Source organism: Carassius carassius, chromosome 22 (genome assembly GCF_963082965.1).
Source record: "Carassius carassius chromosome 22, fCarCar2.1, whole genome shotgun sequence".
NCBI classification, from domain to species: Eukaryota; Metazoa; Chordata; class Actinopteri; order Cypriniformes; family Cyprinidae; genus Carassius; species Carassius carassius.
The window spans coordinates 31,850,234-31,870,472 of NC_081776.1; the positions used below are offsets into that span (position 1 = coordinate 31,850,234).

Sequence of the window (20,239 nt, forward strand, 5' to 3'; positions counted from 1 at the left end):
TGATGAAAACTGGTGTTCCATCGAGTAAGCCTATTACTTGGACTGATCAGCATCAAAACACTCTTGAGCAACTAATTGACTGTCTGCTCCAGCCCCCTGTATTAGCATTCCCTGACTTTTCACAGTCTTTTGTCCTGCATACAGATGTGTCAGCCAAAGGCTTGGGTGCAGTATTGTACCAGAATCAAAATGGAAAACTTCGTGTGATTGCCTATGGATCTCGTACTTTATCTGCCGCTGAGAAAAATTACCACCTACACTCAGGCAAGCTGGAATTTCTTGCTCTGAAGTGGTCAGTCACTGAAAAATTCCATGATTACTTGTATTATGCCCCAACCTTTACCGTTTATAGTGACAGCAATCCCCTTACATATGTCCTGTCAACTGCTAAATTGAATGCTACAGGCTGCAGGTGGGTGGCTGAATTAGCAGATTTCCACTTCACAATCAGATACCGCCCTGGCCGAGAAAATATTGACGCTGATACACTATCCAGAATGCCCCTTGACATCGGAACTGTGATGAATGAGTGTTCGGAGGAGCTGTCATCAGACGTGATAGGTGCAACAATTCAGGCAGTAGAAGTTCAAGAAGGACCCAGCATTCCATGGTCAGTCTCGACAAACTGTTCCTCCATCGAAGTCTGTTCAGCAGTTCCAACCATCACCCCATTGTCTGTAAATGAGATAAGAGAAGCTCAAATAAATGACCAAGAAATAAGTCCTGTATACCAATGCAAGTTGTCTGAATTAAAACCACAAGTGAAACAGCTCAAGACATACAGCCTAAAAACAAAATGCCTTTTTCGTGAATGGAGAAAACTTACCATTGATAAGGATGGCGTCCTCTGCCGAACCACTCCCACCTGCACACAGTTGGTCCTGCCTGAGAAATTTAAAGAAACAGTCTTGCGAGAGCTTCACGATGAAATGGGCCATCAAGGTACAGAGCGAACTCTCTCACTCATTCGTGAACGTTTCTTTTGGCCATACATGCAGGAAGACATTAAGCATTATGTCACAAAAACATGCACATGCCTAAAGCAGAAGAAGCCCTGTTATGAGACAAGAGCCCCATTAACAAACATTGTTACGACCCAGCCCTTTGAATTGATCTCAATTGATTTTCTACACTTAGACCGCTGTAAAAGAGGTTTTGAGTATATTCTTGTGGTAGTAGACCATTTCACCCGATTCGCCCACGCATATGCCACTACCAACAAATCAGGTAAAACTGCTGCAGATCGCATCTTTAATGATTTCGCCCTAAAATTTGGCTTCCCCTCTCGCATCCACCATGATCAAGGTGGGGAGTTTGAGAATCAATTGTTTGAACAGCTCCAAAAGTACTGCGGCATCACAGGCTCAAAGACAACCCCATATCGCCCTCAAGGCAATGGCCAAGCTGAACGTTTTAATAGGACACTATTACAGATGCTCAGAACACTCACAGAAAGTCAAAAGTTTAACTGGAAAGATTCCTTGAATAAGCTGCTGTATGCTTACAATTGTACCCGCTCAGAAGTCACAGGGTTCTCTCCTTTCTATCTGTTATATGGGAGGTCTCCGAGATTGCCTGTTGACATGCTGTTTGGGTTAAATTCAGAAATGCCTTCCTGTAACCAAAGAGAGTATGTCGAAAAATGGAAACATGGAATGGAAGAGGCATATAAAATTGCCAGAGAGTGTGCTAAAAAATCTGCAGACAGGAGCAAAAAGAACTTTGACAACAAAGTTCAAAAGTGAGGAGCACCACACTGCAGCCAGGTGATCGTGTCCTGGTAAAGAACTTAACACCGCGAGGAGGACCGGGAAAACTTCGCAATTTCTGGGAAGATAGCATCCATACAGTTGTGCGACAGATGGGTGGTGAGCTTCCAATTTATGAAGTTAAGCCAGAAAGGGGAAAGAGACGATCCAGAGTTCTCCATCGCAATTTATTAATGCCTTGTGACCACTTACCTCTCGAAACTGCTCCACATCCAAAACCCAGACAGGAAACGTGAGTTGTCAAAGCCTCAAAGTAATGATACAGAGTCTGATGAGGGGAGTGAAGATGAAATGGACTTGCATTATGTGTCTCCACAAGTAGTCCAATCAGACTTTGCTAATGAACCTGAAAACCTTGAACCGCTACTTACCTCAGAGTCCGATGAGCATCCAAATGAGGTCCTGGCACGGGTCCCTGAGTACATGTCTTCTGTGGAAAATGACCAAGAGGAACAAGAGCCACCTGCAGAGACTTACAGTACAGAACAAGAGTTTAACTTACCTGCTGATGAACAAGTTCCTGCTCCCATTTCACCTGCTGAAAGTGACCAAGAGAGTCAAAGCGAGCAAACTTACCAGCTGCCTAAAAGAGAAAGATACCCACCAAGAGTACTAACCTATGATGAGCTTGGTACACCGTCTTATGATGTCAAGCAACTAAATGGAATCTTGCAAACACCACAACAGAACTTACTTTACATGCCTGCACAGTGCCTGTCGACATGGTTGCCACCTGTTCAGCAATACTGCTACCAAATGCCTTTGGTGTATACAATTCACTAAATAAGGACCATGAACAGGAGTTCATACGAGACTGTGTACTTGAAATCTTGAAGACTCTTTGCATTGTAGACTGTTACAGTCTGGCACTTTGAAAAAAAAGATGGACTGTTTTGTCTGAGGATTATTGCCTTGAACAGTTTTGAACTTTGACATTTTGAAAAACTATGGACTGTTTGCCTTATGGACTGTGAGTTTGAGAGGCTGTTGAATTCCTAAAATCAAATAGGAATATGGACTGTTGTTTCATGCCTCTTTAAATTTTTTTTGCTCTGTGATACACTCATAGACTGTTCTTTCTGAGAAACTCTTGATTTTCCATAAAGTGAACTATTAAGTTCGGAACGAGGCATGGACTGTGAAAAGATTGAATAGAAAATGCGAGACGACATTTATTTTTGTAGGGGAGTGTGTGACAGATTGAAAATGAACATGTACATTTAAATGCGTAAGTCTGTGTACACTGTGATATATAATTATATATAATAATATATAAATATATTCACTATTTACAATACTTAGAAAAGTCTATAAAATATAAATATGTTACTTTCTAGTTATACTTAGTTAATCTGTGATCAGTTTATGGGCACGATAAGTTGGACGATCGATTGTTCTGGTCTGCGTCAACACTAGGGGGAGAGTTCGTGGTTTTTTCCATTCTACATAAAGCTTCCAGTGGAGAAACTGCGCAAGAAACTGTGTGCATTAATCTTCTCCCCCTTTTCAGGGGTACAACAAGAGCATGGTGGGTGCGTTGGAGATAGAGCGCATGGTAGTGTGAGTGAGTTTTCTAAACTTTTCTCTTTCTTATTATTTTGTTTTTGATCATTGTTTTTGTTTGAACTTTAGTGTAGGTTATTGTGAGTTGTTTAGAGCGGCGGCTGCAGCATGGCTGCGGGCGATCAGCTCGGTTTGTTTAAGCTCACGCGCCGGCATGCTATTAAGCTGTCTCCGCCGCCCGGTTGTTCGGTGGAGGATTGCAGTTTAGCGGTCGGAAAAGAGGTTGGTTATGGAAGCATCAAATCTGCTTTGCGGATGAACAGCGCGGTTGTGATTTTTTTTGGATGATATAGACAAAGCAAATCAGCTAATTGAGAATGGAGTTGTAATTCAGGATACTTTCATACCTGTTCTTTCTTTAGTGAATCCTGCAAAAAAGGTTATTATCTCTAATGTTCCTCCTTTTTTCAAAAATGAAGTTTTGGCTAAAGAGTTACAAAGACACGGACAGTTAGTGTCCCCTATTAAATTGATCCCCATGAGCTGTAAATCCCCTCATTTAAAACACGTCATGTCTTTTACGAGGCAGGTGCTCATGGTGCTCAAAAACAATGATGAAGAGCTGAACTTGGTGTTTAAGTTTAAGATTGATGGATACGATTACACTGTACATGCAACATCAGAGATGATGAAGTGTTTCGGCTGCGGAACTGTGGGTCACCTGGTCCGGTCGTGTCCGGAGAGGTTAGCGGCGTCAACCGCTGACGTGGTGGAACAACCGAGCACAAGCGGAGCCGCCGTTTCAGTTACAACAGAGGGAAATAAAAGAACTGCAAGTGAGGAAAGTGACTTTAGAAACCCTGTGAAGGAATTAACGAGCAAGCAAATAGAGTTGGAAGTTCAATGAGATCCAAAGGTAGGCACTAATAGTGTTCATATCGTTACTAGAATAGCTGAATCAGTGCTTCTTGATGAAGAGAATGTTGTGTGTGATAGCGAGCTGGCTAAACAGTCTATCAAAAAAAAGGAGCTAGATAACACGATGAACGCAGATCAGGCCAGTAAAGTATCAAAGCTGACTTTAGGGCAGGGCTCGCAGTCTGAAGAGAAGTCGATGGACTCGCAGGAGAGTGTGTGTGAGTTTAGTGCTGACACACAGGTGGAAGCGGACAGCGTTTACTCTTTCACTAGACTCTGTTCATTCTTACAGGACACTAAAGGCATGAGATCAGTTAGAGTTGAGGATTTAGAAAACTGATTCAGACAGAGTAGCAAAACAAACTTGTAGCCAATCAGCAGTAAGGGGCGTGTCTACTCATGATGTGGAGGAGAGAGCTTTCAGTGCATAGGACGGATATTAGCCGAGCCGAGCAACAGAAAGATAATGGCGGATGAAAAACAAAAGAGGAAATCGTCTGCTGAATGATTAGGCAAGAAGTAGGACCTGCACTGGAGAGAACTCAAGCAGCGGAAGGCCTGCGATCGGACGCCGAAGTTGCTTTGTTTCTTCTAAATAGGTCAAGTCAAGTCACCTTTATTTATATAGCACTTTAAACTAAATACATTGCATCAAAGCAACTGAACAACATTCATTAGGAAAACAGTGTGTCAATAATGCTAAATGAATGATCAGTGATGTCATCTCTGTTCAGTTAAATAGTGTCTGTGCATTTATTTGCAATCAAGTCAACGATATCGCTGTAGATGAAGTGACCCCAACTAAGCAAGCCAGAGGCGACAGCGGCAAGGAACCGAAACTCCATCGGTGACAGAATGAAGAAAAAAACCTTGGGAGAAACCAGGCTCAGTTGGGGGGCCAGTTCTCCTCTGACCAGACGAAACCAGTAGTTCAATTCCAGGCTGCAGCAAAGTCAGATTGTGCAGAAGAATCATCTGTTTCCTGTGGTCTTGTCCTGGTGCTCCTCTGAGACAAGGTCTTTAAGGGGATCTGTATCTGGGGCTCTAGTTGTCCTGGTCTCCGCTGTCTTTCGTTGCCTGGGTAACATACGTATGTGTGGGGCGGAGCTATCAAAATAAGGGGAAAGACTCTTTCGTGGTAAGGGGCGTGTTTGTTTTAGAGATTTCAAATGTCAACATTGGCTACCAGAAATCGCTTACCCTACCTTTGATAAACTTTTATTAATGCTGTCAAATAATAAATCTGCTTCAAATATAAAACTAAATGAATTGCTAATTATAATTTAAAGACACATAAAGCTTATTTTAGAAATCATTAATATAAATAATTATTAATTACTTAATTACTGTGGAGAGAGTAAGTAGCACCAAGTTCCTGGGTGTGCACATCACAGAGGACCTCTCCTGGACTGAAAACACCGCAGCACTGGCCAAGAAATCACAACAGCATCTCTACTTCCTCCGCAAACTGAGGAGAGGCAGAGCCCCGGCCCCCATCATGTATACCTTCTACAGAGGCACCATCGAGAGCATCCTATCGAGCTGCATCACTGTGTGGTATGGCGCCTGCAACGCGTCCTGCCGAAAGACTCTGCAAAGCATAGTGAGAGCAGCTGAGAAGATCATTGGTGTCTCTCTCCCCTCCCTCCAGCACATTTACGGAACACGTCTCACCCGCAAAGCCCTCTGCATCGCAGGTGACCCCACTCACCCATCACACAGCTTCTTCAGTCTGCTGCCATCAGGGAGGAGACTGTGGAGTCTCCAGGCCAGGACCAGCAGACTGAAGGACAGCTTCATCCACCAGGCTGTCAGGAAGCTGAACTCACTCCCGAAGTTGCCCGCCATCTCCTCTTTTTCCCCATGCACCACTCATCTCTGAACCTTAGTCCCCCCCACTCCCACTAACACAGTGGCACCTGCACCAGACACTTTGTACAGCATTGGTCTGCTCACTACCTCATTCAGCAGTTAACTGATCTCATTCAACTATCTATTCTGTCAGTTTAAATAAATAACTGCTCTCTGAGATTTTTGACACTTTAATCAGACTGAATAAGCTCTTTGCACTACAATTATTATATCTGCACTGTTTACTTCACTGGTTTGCACTCTATCTGCCATGTGCTGCTTTACTTATTTTTCTTTTTATATGCACTGTAAAAAATTTAACGTAAAATCAACAGTAACTTACTGGCAACAAATAGCCAGCCAACTTCAGTATTTTATTCCACGGTAATATTACTGTAAATCTGACTAGAGTAGTTCACAGCATACTGTATAATAACTTACAGTATATTTATACTGTAAAATTAATTACAGTTCATGTTTTTGCACTGTATTTTAAAATACTGTAAAGTTACTATGCAATATAATTTATTACGGTAGATTTTATATTCACATATACACAACATATAACTAACTACAATCTGTTACATGCTTAAAAAATAATGAAATATAAAGGCTTGTATGCAAAAAATAATTCACACAATTATATTACTGATTATTAGATGTCACGTAAATTATGACAACACTCAGAAGTCCATTTAAAAACTTTTATTACAATTTAATTCATTAAACGGTAAAAACACTCTCCAGACTTGACAGGGCCAATGCAGATCCCAGGTTTTTGCTGCCTATAGAGAACAAAACACAAAAATTAAGTTGCACTACAGCTGGACAGACATCAATGTGATAAATAGACTTAAAAATGACTTACCTCTTTATTAACCGAAGAGCAATACTCATCAGCACGCTGCAATGTCGAACAACATACACGCTGAAAGAAATGAAAAACAAATTCAACACTGCATATACATCCTGATCTCCTCAATCCATTACAAAGCTAAAACCGCTCACATTTTATGAATTTTACTGCGTTCTTCTATAGCTGAAAATGACTTGCCTCTTTATTAACTCATCAGCATGCTGCAATGTCGAACAACATACAGGCTGAAAGAAATGAAAAACATATTCAACACTGCATAGACCTACACAGAGATATTCGTTTCACAATGTATCCCCTTTCTGAATTTCCTTCTTGATACAATTAATGTAAAAATTCTCCTGATTACATTTAAATGTAATGTTTGTATTTCCCATTAAAAGCAAATAAAATATTGAAATTAGATTTTTGTTTGTTGATACTTTTAACTACACTGACTAATCTTTCCTCTTTACTAAATCAGTACTTAAAAGTCTTACCTAACTCTAATAATTCAGCCAGTCATAATTGGTGAATTCCTTAATGAAGCTGGCAACATGTGGATTCAGGGCCCTGTTTCTACGTTGCACCATCCTGCCACTGTTATGGCTCTGCTGAAATTTGGCTTTGCATTTTGTGTTCTCTGGATTTATCCTGACCACAAATCTGTAAATAAAAGATTTTTTTCAAAATATATACTGAATAATCAATTTGCTAAAAAAGCCAAGTCTATCACAATATGCTACATTCTACATTTATTTTCCCAGCTTGGGAAAGTAAAAATAAACTTCTAATGTTCGCATGGGTTTGAATGACCATAGTACTTTCACTGTAGATGTGGATGAGCAATGATAGCATAAGTTGCAAAATTTTGAATGAAAATCAGTCCTACGTTGACTACACTGGATACAAGTGTTCATTTTCTAGTACTCACCATGATCTGCCCATGCCAAACAGTATGAATTTTTATAGATTCATCAATAGTTACCTTTGGATGAATTCCAGGGTTGAGGCAGCCTCAGCTTGGTACTCCAGGTTGAAAATGTAGAAGGAAGCAAAGAAGACAGCCAGGGCAGATGTGAAGTCATCCTGGGGGTTAACTGACTGGATGACCACCTTTCCTTCTATGCAGAGCATCCACTTTTTTGATGTCAGGATGGAATCTCCTGAAAAACAAATTTGAAAACTTGACCTTATAGGGCCGAATTATCTCTTAGAAGCAACTAAATCAACTGGTATAAGCAGAGCCGGATTAAATAAATGGAATACACTAGGCAGGCTGCATTTTTTGGGCCCCCCTCCATCGATGTTATTTATGAATTGAAATCTGAAACTTACCAAAGTTACTAATAAAAGTTAATTTACATTTTACATAGCCTAGTCTTTTGTTACAAATTGGTTGTGTTGTATATTAAACAGTCTATCAGACAATTTTTTGATATTCATTATTTATACGTCATTACACGGCTCTATTAAATGCTATTAAATTATCCTCATCCATTGGGAGTCATTGTTAAGGCAGTAGTACCAGTAAATAACCAATAGGTGTCAGTAAACTATGTATCAGAGCAAATAAGTTTATCTTATTTGCTCTGTTTACATTTAATCAACACGTTTAATTAAGATTTTCTGCGAAATGCAATAGCTTACAACATTTATAAATGTTGTAATTAAGAACAAGAAGGCAAACATGACCCCTTCATATTCATCAAGACCATTTAGAAACTGTCCAACAATAAATAATAATAAATATAAGGATGGAGGATTTAAACTATGGAAAACTAAAGGTATTCAGACTATTAAAGACTTGTATATGGATGAAATACTTACATTTCAAGAATTGTGTGATAAACACCAGATTCCCTCAAAACATTTTTTTTTTAATATTCACAGCTTAAAAGTTTTATGTCTTCCAAGTCTGGACCTGCAGACTCACCAAACATAACTTTCTTCACTCGTCTCCTTTGGCTATCTGCTTTGTATCCCTCTGTCGCTGTGAGAGTCTTTGCCTCTGCTTCATAGACATTGAAATCATTTCTGGCCTGTCCTATGTATTCTATGAGTGAACTGTACAGAATAGGAACAGTACATACATCAATTTGTACCTGTTGCAATGCTTTGCTGGTTAAATTGATTCTTCTCAGCAGTTCATCCCACAGTACTGTCATAACTGCAGTTTCAAGGGTTTCCATCACTGTTATTAATTGACTCGCCTCATATTGAGCAGCTCTGGGGGTTCCATGGTCAACTTTGATTTCGTTCAAAGCATCCTGTATAGCTTTGTAGCCAAATCTCAGAGCTTTTGTTGCATCAGCTCTTGCAGACCACCTTGTGCCGGAAAGGCTCTTCAGTGTCAGACCTCGCTCACATTTTGTGAGATGGGCTGTTAAAATCTCCCACCGCCGAGTTGAAGCTGAGAAGAAGTTGTAGAGATTTTGAATGAAGCCAAAAAATGAAACTGCTTCTAGGCAACATTCTGCTGCACATGCACCAACTAAATTAAGAGAATGTGCAGAACATGGTATGAAGTCAGCATAAGGATTTTTATTTTTTATTCTTGCTTGGAGTCCAGAATATTTCCCTGCCATGTTACTAGCATTGTCGTAGCTCTGCCCACGACAGTCCATCAAATCAATGTCCAGTTCTTTTAACTCAGATTTGAGTGTTTCCTCCATGTGTTCTGCAGTATGACCATGTATTGGTATGAACTCCAAAAATCTCTCGACAGGCTCACCACTTTTCTTCAGGACTAGCGAATTATCAAAGCAAGCTGATCAACATGTGTGACGTCAGGTGTTGAGTCCACAATGAATGATAAATACTTGCCATCTTTAACTTCTTTTACAATGGCACGCAGAACTTTCTCAGCCATCAGCTGAATAAACTCATCACAAACTGTAGAGGACAGGTAACTGGTATGTCCCCTGCCCTTGTTTCCATATCTGGCTAGATGCTCTGACAGAAGTGGATCAAAGCGACTAATTAACTCCAAGCAGCCCAAAAAGTTCCCATTGTGGGGTGATCCTACTAACTCATCATCCCCACAGAAGGGCAGTCCTCGTGAAGAAAGAAACTGAATAGTTGCCACTATACGTTTCAAAATGTTGAGCCAGTATGCTCTCTCAGACTCCTCTTGCTGTACTATGTTTGAATCTATGCGTGCATTTTTATTTCCAAGTGATGATAGACTCAGCACAGCAGTACGATGATCCATACTATTCTCATGTTCATGCAAGCGATTAGCACAGTTTTTCCAGTCATTAAATCCAGTGACAAATTGATTGTCTCTTATACTGAACAACTTGCAGCAGTAACAGAATACAGTGCCAGTAAACAGTGAGTACACTAACCATTTTCTTGACAGGGTTTCTCCATTTAGCTTTTTTCTAAAGAAATGTTCCTTGGTTAAGCTTCGGTTAATGTCTCCATATTTCCTCTGTGATGCAGAGAAATCGCCAATCTTTTGACAGGGATGGTTTAGTGCAAAGTACTCACGCATCCTGTCATCAATTTGGTCCCACTTTGCAGGATCAGATGGGTAGCTTGTTAATACCCTTTCTGGGTCTAGAGGCTCCTGCTGCAAAACGATATTGGGCTCACTTCTGGCTGGCTGCTGTTCTTCCATCAGTTTGTCGTTCTGTGACGGCGCTGATGTTGACGGAATGGGCGCCACAGTGTCTTCCGCCACATTTTCCGCCGCATCTTCCACCGCGTCTTTGGGCCGTGTCTCCGGGCCTGGCTCGGCCTCTGGCTCTGCTGACTCGAGCAGGTTCACAGTTGTCGGGCGGCTGCCCGACAGAAACTTCTGTAAAGCCCCCCGCTGTCTCTTCTTTTGTTCCTCTTCATTTTTTTTCTTTTTACGTTTTGCCGCACCCGAAAGCATCTTGAATGTTAGCCTACTCAAAACACACCTGCCTGCTAGCTTTGTTGTCCCGCTCTGACCTCTGACTGCCGCCGTTAATGTGACGTAATGTAACAGTCTATGGTTAAGATAAACATCGTCACTATTTTTAGTCAATTAATAAATATTGAAATAAATTTTAGATAGGACATTTGTACATTTTTTTTTTTTTTTGTCCCTCTGTCTGGGCCCCATCCCGCCAATCGGGCCCTAGGCACGTGCCTAGTTTGCCTTTGCGTTAATCCGGCTCTGGGTATAAGTCTGAATGACAACCTCACCCAGCATGATTAATCTTGGTGTATTCTGAAGAGTTAACTGAGCTTCAGCATCTGCATGGGTACTGGTGACCTGCATGCAAAAGGTCAGACAGAAGGAGTGCTTATGTGGGAGACAGCTATAAATCTTTATACATCTAAAAAAATATATATTCATTGGCCATTATATGAATCCAGTATAACAATTACATCAGCAAGAAGGAAAATGGCATCATCTTTCTCTTTAAAGAAGGTCATCATCAGCAAAATTACAGCAATTGTTGAGTCCATGTTTTCGCCTTGGAGACGTTCAATGTCGGCAAGAACAGTCTTCACTTCTTTTGTCCAGCGAAGAAGCTGAGTTTGGAAGAACTGGAGCACCCTCCTTCCTTTTCCAGCAATGCATTCTCTCAGCCTTTCGTCAAGTTCGACCCCAGTAAGTGAAGTGAAGTGCTGCATTAAAAACTTCTTCATAAACAGGAAAGGCCATTCTCTTTTCAATTCATCTACACTAAGTGAAGGTGTGGCGTTTATTGCACTGCGCTGACTTGCATAAGTTAAGACCATCAAATCATTCATTCTTACACGGTCTGATCCACTTGGTCCTTCCTGAGAGAAAATCAATTTAAGTTCTTCTTTTTTTATGATGTAGAGAGTCTATTGTCTCTCCTTCTGGTAATTGAGATGGCTGCCAGTTTATGCAACTTTTTCTGGCTGTGCTGGGTGGACATCATTAGTATCAGCAGGTCTTTTTGGCTTCCTGAGACGGGCAAGGGTATTGTTTCTGTTAAGGTTATCCACTCTATTTTTCAGTTGTGAGGACAACGTGAAGTATCCATTGCCCATTCTGTCACCTTCATCTGTTTTGTCCTCAAAGCTACCAGGGTATTTGTCAACTACACTTTCAGCTATTACTGTATACTGACTCCATGTTGGGTTTAAGCATTTTTCTCTCATGGCATCTACAGTGATTCTAACCATGTGCCGTCTGTCTGTGTCTTCTGGGATTGTGTTCTGAGCGAAACATCTTTGTAGAGTGGGCCTAGTCTTCTCCCATGGAATTTTAAATGTCGAAGTCCAGGTTTTATTTTGCAAAGGAACACTGCACTGTGGTGAAGTCATTATTGAGGAGACTTCCAATTCAGTTACCGGAGTTAATGTCAGTGTAATTGTGCATTGTCACTTGGCTGACTGTGCTGAGCACCACCACCACCACCTAAAAAAATAAAAAATAAAAAGGAACAAAAAAGGGGAAAGCACAGAAAGAGTCTACTAAAGACACAAATTTAGAGACAAATAAAGTTACCATAATAAAAGAAGATGAACTTTAAATCTTTTGATTACAAAACAACTATGCAAAATGTCAAGTAGCATTTAAACTCTGAAAATCAAGTCAAAAAAGTTATTTACAACCAGTGTTTGGAAAAATGCCGTTTAAAAGAACAGCGTTAGGTAACGACGTTATTTTTTCAGTAACGCGGTAATCTAACTAATTACTTTTCCCATCGTTACAACGCCATTAACATTACTGGACGTTAAATGCGGTGCGTTACTATGCATTGATTTAATAAACTATGTAATCCAAACGCACGCCTGGCTCACAGCGAGTGAGCAGGTGGGTTAATAACGAGATAAGCGATTACAATTGGCTAAGGCAGAGTCATGTATTTCATGGTAGCCAATCAGAGCCAGTGTTTTACACACATGCCGGCACACGCACCAGCAGTGCCAAGCACACACACGCAACAGCTACACAGAGATTCACAGCAGCAGCCGAGATGGCGAGTCAGGAGCAATCCGATGAAAAGTTGGCATTTTCAAGGTGGAGATATATGCACTACTTCAAATTCATTGTGGTCAAAGGCAGGAACGTGCATGTAATGTGTACATGTAATGTGTGACACACGCATCTACAAAGCTAGTGGCCAAAAACACTTTTCTTACAAAGATAATACTTTAAGTGCAGGATAAAACTCTTGCTGTCTGTTGATGTGCAATAAATATCAAAAGTTATGTACAAACACCTGTCTGTTCTACTCATTTAAACTGACTTGTGAAAACTGCTCCAAAAAAAAAATTCTTTGACATATAGCAACTCTTTTTTTTTTTACAGTAACGCAAATAGTTACTTTCCCTGGTAACGAGTTACTTTTATTATAGAGTAATTCAGTTACTAACTCAGTTACTTTTTGGAACAAGTAGTGAGTAACTATAACTAATTACTTTTTTAAAGTAACGTTCCCAACAGTGTTTACAACATTTACAAAATGCATTTGCAAAATGTTTTACCTCTGTTGTTAAATGCATATAGAAGTTTTCTGCTATCAATCAATGAAATCATTTGTTTTAAATCATCCTCTGTTAGAAATCTGAAGTCATCTGAGGTCCTTATGCCAATGTTAGAGAGATGTTCAAGAAGCCATGTCAGCGTCTCCTCACTTAAGTGGGCAAGTGTGCCCTTTATGATTTACTCCATGTTGTCTTGCAACCTAAACAGATAGAATGGTGAAGCACAACAAGTTTGAGATCCAAATGTCTATAAACAGACACTGGGTGATAGTCTGCAAGCCTGTCGACACAAACACACACATAACGAGTCTCACTGTCATGCTGTACACAGTGCACACCAAGATTGAACACTGGCACTGACTGATGTCTCTCTGAAACAAAATACACCTTTTCCTGGCATACTATTATCAGAGCAATCTTTCCCAGCACATATCCACCACCACTAACATCAAGTACAACACCCATTCCCTTCCAGTGTTGGGAAGGTTACTTTGGAAATGTAATAGGTTACAGATTACAAGTTACCCTGTTTAAAATGTAATAGTAGTGTAACTTTTTCAATTACTTTATTAAAGTAACTAATTACTTTTGAGTACTTTTTGATTACTTTTCTAAATTTGTGAAAATTAAAGAATAATAAATAAAAGCATATACATCAACTCAAATACAGTTATCTAATAAGCATGTGACGTATTCTGTGTAATAAACTCCTGAAACATTGGTGTTTTTTTTTTTAAACTGCTGTCTCTTTGTATATGATGATAGTTTTCTCAAAATAAGTAAAATGCACATGAAGTGACCAGAGGTGGGTAGAGTACCCAAAAACTGTACTCAAGTAAAAGTAAAAGTACTTCTAGAAATATTTACTCAAGTAAAAGTAAAAGTACTAGTCTTGAATAGTTACTTGAGTAAGAGTAAAAGAGTATCGGATAAAAAATCTACTCAAGTAGTTAGTTACTTTGGGTCATATATTTTTATTTAGATATATAGATAAAATGTATGTAATATATGTGTGTGTGTATAAATGTATATATTTCATCAGCCTTTACTCCAATCAATGTAATTTATTATAAAACCCTGTCTGTTTACTTAAGTAACAGATATAGGTGTCATGCCATAACATATTTTTAATACGACTGACTTTATATTAAATGTGAATTTAACATTGAAAGTTAATGTGATATAAATATTGCTACTAATCTTTCATTGTTCAGAAAGAGAGCAAATAACATTTACATTATTAAAGATCATTTTCACTGACGGTCTAGATTTCAATCACTCTCAGAAACTCCCATTAAAATCACTGAAACTCTTAACACTGTGAAATCAATATTTTAATTAAAGATTCGTACACACATCTGCACTTTGTTGTTTCTGACGAGAGAATTCGCCAGAAAGAGGTATTCAGTCAGTGAGCGAGTGAAGGAAGCACCGGCATTTTAGCGATGACTCATCTGAACGCCTCTGATTGGCCAATGCTTTAATAAGCTCAAAAGAATCATGTGTGATTTGTTATAATGCGCAGCGCTGTAAAAACGCATCTATCTCTGGCTCAGCGCCAGCCAGCGATCACAGATCTGAATTTAGCAGCTGATGATGACTCGCTGAACGTTCTCACGCCGGTGTGATTGTATTAAAATTAATAAAATCTTAATCTGCTATTTTTTGTCTTTTGGAAGCTGCATTCAACTTGACTCCCCTCTGTTATAAGCCACACACGTACAACAAACTAATGTCACAGTGCTATCGTGTACTGTAATGTAGCCCAAATTATTACCTGGAACAGTAGACAGTAGACATCTAATAAGGATCTCCATCGCAAGCAAATAATAGCCTTTGGAGATTTGCTTTTAATTCAGTGCAGTTCCATAGCCACGTTTTCAACGCTGCTGATGTTAAACATTACAACTCTGAGTGAACCACTTCAGACGCTCAGCGCGTGCGGCAGAGAACTGAAAGAATCATTAAAACTGATTCATGAACCAATTCACTCGTTTGCCAATTGGTTTGATCAAGCCTTTGAACAGAATTGACTCAAAAGAATGAATCATTCACGAATGGGCATCGCTCATTGTCCAGAGAAAAGTAGACGGCACGTTTGGAATAAACTGAAGCATTTATAACATTTATTGCATTAAGATAAAGTAACGAGAGGAGCGTCGCCCACAGTAACGAAGTAAAAGTACAGATTTTTCCCCAAAAATTTACTCAAGTAAGAGTATAAAGTACCCATCTTTAAATATACTCCGAAAAGTATTAGTTACCCCAAAAAATTACTCAAGTAAATGTAACGAAGTAAATGTAACTCGTTTCTACCCACCTCTGGAAGTGACACAGAACAGTTCTAGAAATTTTGTTTATGTGCTTGTGTACTCCTATATTGAGGTGGCAGAGGTTGAAAACACTGCGAGCTTCAGTAGGCTAGTGTATGTGAAATGCTTTACTGATACAAAGTGCTTGATGTACAAAGCAAGATCGGTCGACACAATCCCCTCGAAAAGATCATGCCCTAAACATGGTGGAAGGCCTGGCTGGCATACATGAAAGTGTCTCAAACGATTGAAAACAGAATCAGATTTCACACCATCTATAAGGCTGTGACCCAGTGACAACCCTCTCACACTGTTCTTATAGGCCTCTTGAGTCCTCAGAGGACCAATTTTTTGTAGGCTCCCTTTCAAAGTCGTCTCTATGTATCATACAGTACCGACAGAAGTTCTTGCTTTTGCTGAAATTTTCAGTAAATCCTCCCACAGAATGGGATCCCAAGTTGTCACCAACAATTGCTATGAGAGCTCCTTGCAGTTTCTCACCATCATCCAAAATAATTCCAGATTCCTCAATATCCCTTAAATAATTAACAAGGCCAGAGAATACCAAGTCTTGGCCAAAAAACTGTAAATCCTGTTCCCTGCACAGCATCACTAGCTGCATGGGATCTATAGAGGACCTATTATATGGCAAGGTAAGGTATACAGCCAGAGGTTTATGGATTTTTTGCCAGATCCAAGGGGATTTGCAACCTCTAATGCATCCTGGTAAAGAATTATGGATAAAGAAGATGGACACTGCTGAAGGAAAGTGTTTTTTCTTCAATTCTTACCATTTCTTACCTTTGGTTTGGATCCTATCTCTAGGTATCTCAAGTTTTGTCAGTTCTTGGCTTACTTTTGCAAGTACATGTGCCATCCCGTGCTCATGTAAATCTTGGAATTCGTCTATTAATGTTGATATTGTGGTGGCTGGCAGGAGCATTTTTGCTTGCATTCTGAGGTAAAAGAGGGCCAAGTTAGTCATTAGCACATCTCCCTCTGCATGGGCTGAAGTAGTTCCCACAATCTCTGCAAACATTACATTGTCAGACTCATCAGCAGCACATGACATATTGGTGTCAAGACCTACTCCACTGTCTTCACCACAGATATCACACGCTGAATGTTTTCTGCTTATGTGAGAGAGAAAAGATGACCTAACCCTGAATATTTTCTTGCAGCTTTGAAATGGACATTTAACTGCCTTGCCATCTCTAATGTGTCATTTAAATGCTCACAAAGACAAGATACAGATGTGGAAGTGAAAGAACATCCCGTAACCTGGCATGTCATATTAACACCACTGTGTGATTTGTCAGCACTTGGTGTAATCACTGCATGGTTACGATACATTTGTGTACGAAGGCCACCAGCAGTTTTGAAGTTACATGGACATTGGAAAAATCCACAAGAGAATCTATAGTTTGCAAGATTCCTGTGTTCCTTAGCATGTCTGACAAATTCTGGAATAGACTCTACAGAGTACTGACACACTTTGCAAGAGAAAGGCATTTCTAATCTTATTTCCAAGCAATTTTAACTTTAGGTGCAAGTATTTACCCATCCATACCTGGTGACTTCACCGAGGATTTTTACCTGTAAGACAAAGAGAAACATGGATCAGTTCAAACATAAAAAGGTTACAAAATAATTCCAATATGTAAAATCAAAATAATTTGAAAAGAAAACAAATTTCAAAGACCAGAAATGACAAGCTAACAACTTAAATGCAACTTAAAAATAGCAAAAAAAACTTAACATATAATTTTTGTAAATTAAATAATTGAATGCTAGTATTAATTATTCAATCTGTGCATTTCATTTGTTACTTGAAAAAAGATGGTTAATCTATTCAATTATTATTATTTATTTATTTACCTATTACAATTGATTTGAGATCTCTTGGGGTCCTAAAAGAGACCCGATTTCGAGGGAGAACCTGATTTGTCACAAATAAGAAATGAGAAGCACCCAAAGTGACAAAAAACGTGATTATAATAGCCATTATCGTGAATATCACACAATATCAAATAAACAACTAAATTGTTCGCATTCCATTGGCAGTGGCTGTATCCAGATATTAATAAACTAGTGCACTTGAAGAAGTTAATGAAAACGAGTGAGCAAAATCCTGTGAACGTCCGGTCTGAAGAAGGACTAACTTATACCGAGACGCGTGAATTAATCCGGCGCGACTTTCACTGCCTGTATATTCACTTTAAGTGTAACTTACATCGGTTGTACTCAAATACTAATAAATGTATAATACGACTGAAAACACTGTGGTTGTCCCTTCAAGTCGTGCATAACATTAGTGTAATAGGTCGATTTCGAACATAGCTTTAGGATTTAGGCACGTAAGGCCTCGATCGCGACAGGACACACGCACATGGTGTAAGTTACACACAAATGTTCAGAAACAAGAACATTTCGATTATTTTGTTCTAAACTTTATTATTAAGGATCACTCATGGTTAAGGTTAGGTTTAGGTGTAGGGATATGGTCAAGACTACATTTTTTTAGTAAAATGTTGTTCCAGGGTCAACAAAATATGTTGACCTAGGAACACATCTAACTCAGCAATATCAGAACGTGCGTCAACTTTATTGTCATTGTTCACAGTACAAGTACAGACAGAGAAACAATGGGTAATATTTAAATGTTTATTTTTGATGTATGCATTGCATTTTATGCATTTAAAAAGTAAAAAAAAAAATTTCTAAAAAAGGAAACTTATTTTTTAATTTTAAGAGACGCAGGAGTCTTATTTTCTCTTGAATAATTAATATTGCACTTTAATTAAGCAAAAACACATTTTATCCGATTACTCAATTAATCGATTATTAAAATATTCGATAGCTACAGCCCTGCCATTTTGGTGCATGTTCACCAAAATGTCACGAAATTTGCCAAGCTATAACTCCCCCAAATCGGGGCCACATTGAACCAAAATCGGGCCAATATCAGGCCATGAGGACCTCTATCCGACGACACCTGCCCCATCTCCCTATGACCCCAATGAAAATTTGGAATTTGAATGGTTATAACTCGTGGGTGGTTGCATACGATAGGCCCCTCGACCCTCTAGGGATCCCCCGAATTTTAGCCCTGGGTCCACCGCTTCGCGGAGATATTAGCAAAGAAATAGGACCATTCACCCCCCTCACACCTACTCATCCAAGCCGACCAGGGTGCACCCTCCCCGAGAAGGCACCTCGAGGGGGGTGGAAGTCGGAAGAAAAATCTTAGGATGAGGCCTAGAGAAATCACCTGTGCTGTACTCAGCGCACTCTGCAGAGTCCATTCATGTAAGTTTTATCACATAATACTGTAGAATTTGCCCCAAGTCCCTGAACCCCCGGGAGGCAGAGATACGGTGCCCCAAAATTTCTGTCCATACAATATGAATAAATGGCAAGTGGGATATGTTTCCACCTGAGGTTTAATAAATAGCAATTCTATTAAATTTGATTTAATTAAATATATGCAATATTGTTGATCAAAACGCCTGCAGTGTACTCAGACATCCATTAATGTAAGGTCTATCCCATAATAATGTAGAATTTTCATAGAAAAATTTTTTGGTTAATTTCACCACATATGGTGCATGTCCACTCTCAATTTATTTGACGTCATATGTGTCCACTTGCTGTTTATTAAAGGGATAGTTCAGGATTTTAGACATGAATCTCTATAGCTTCCCCATAAGCAGTGTGGTGCATTGACCATGACTTACCCCCGAGAGCGTCCTGTGAGCCGAGCTCTGGTCCAGTTTTGGTCAAGATGAAATTAGTCCGGCAAGTTTGCTGGGGTCACGGCAATAAAGCTGTTTTCTTCTCAAATCAATATGTGTTCAAAAGAGTGATATATTTGCAGCACAAAACCGCTGTCTATGGAGAGGTCAGACCTCGTAATGGCTTGGCACTATTTTCTCCCCTGTCATATCTCTGCGCGCTGCCGCTACCTACAGCCAGCTGCGAGCTGCGCAGGTGTCACTTTGTTTACAGCTCGTAAAGAGAACGATAACATGTCTGACTACAGCAGCGACGATGACAACATTGACTTCGACACACAGCCAAAAGGATATCTTTACGAACCTGAATACACAGATGACGAGTTACGCCAGATGGAGTTAGAAAGGACAGAAAGAGAGAGGATGGACAGAGAAGTTGAACAAGTTGAAGCTGGAGCCACAGCTGCTGCAGTGAGACATCGAGTGGCCGACAAATGGTGGTGTACTTGTTTTAAGTGTGAACTAATGCAGACAGAAGTGGAGTCCTACTGCTGCCACGAATTGGATCTCATCATGCCACATATCCAAGACCTTTCTATTGATGAGGACGCCAGCGTACCAACTTCGGTCTGCATCACAAATCACAAGGACTTTCCTGCAATCCTGAATGCTGGTGTCTTACATACATATATACATATACGCATCTGCCATTGCCATTTATGTTGATCATAAATGTTGATGCTATGTCCTTACAAAATGCTCTGTCATTGTTATATCAAGTATGTTTATGTTGTGTTTACTATTTCAGACAATACAGGCTGGTTGCCTATCGCATCGTGATGGAATGGGCCCTGA

The 20,239-nt window shown here is 39.8% G+C and overlaps 1 long non-coding RNA gene across 1 annotated transcript; it reads right to left on the minus strand.

Annotated features, from left to right (window-relative positions):
• Positions 1-6,731: 6,731 nt before the first annotated feature.
• On the minus strand, positions 6,732-7,203 carry LOC132099232 (uncharacterized). The gene is made up of 2 exons (XR_009423075.1): positions 7,092-7,203; positions 6,732-6,822 (listed from the first exon to the last, which is right to left on the minus strand). It is a non-coding gene; the product is annotated as an uncharacterized LOC132099232 (long non-coding RNA).
• Between the last annotated feature and the right edge of the window lie 13,036 nt (positions 7,204-20,239).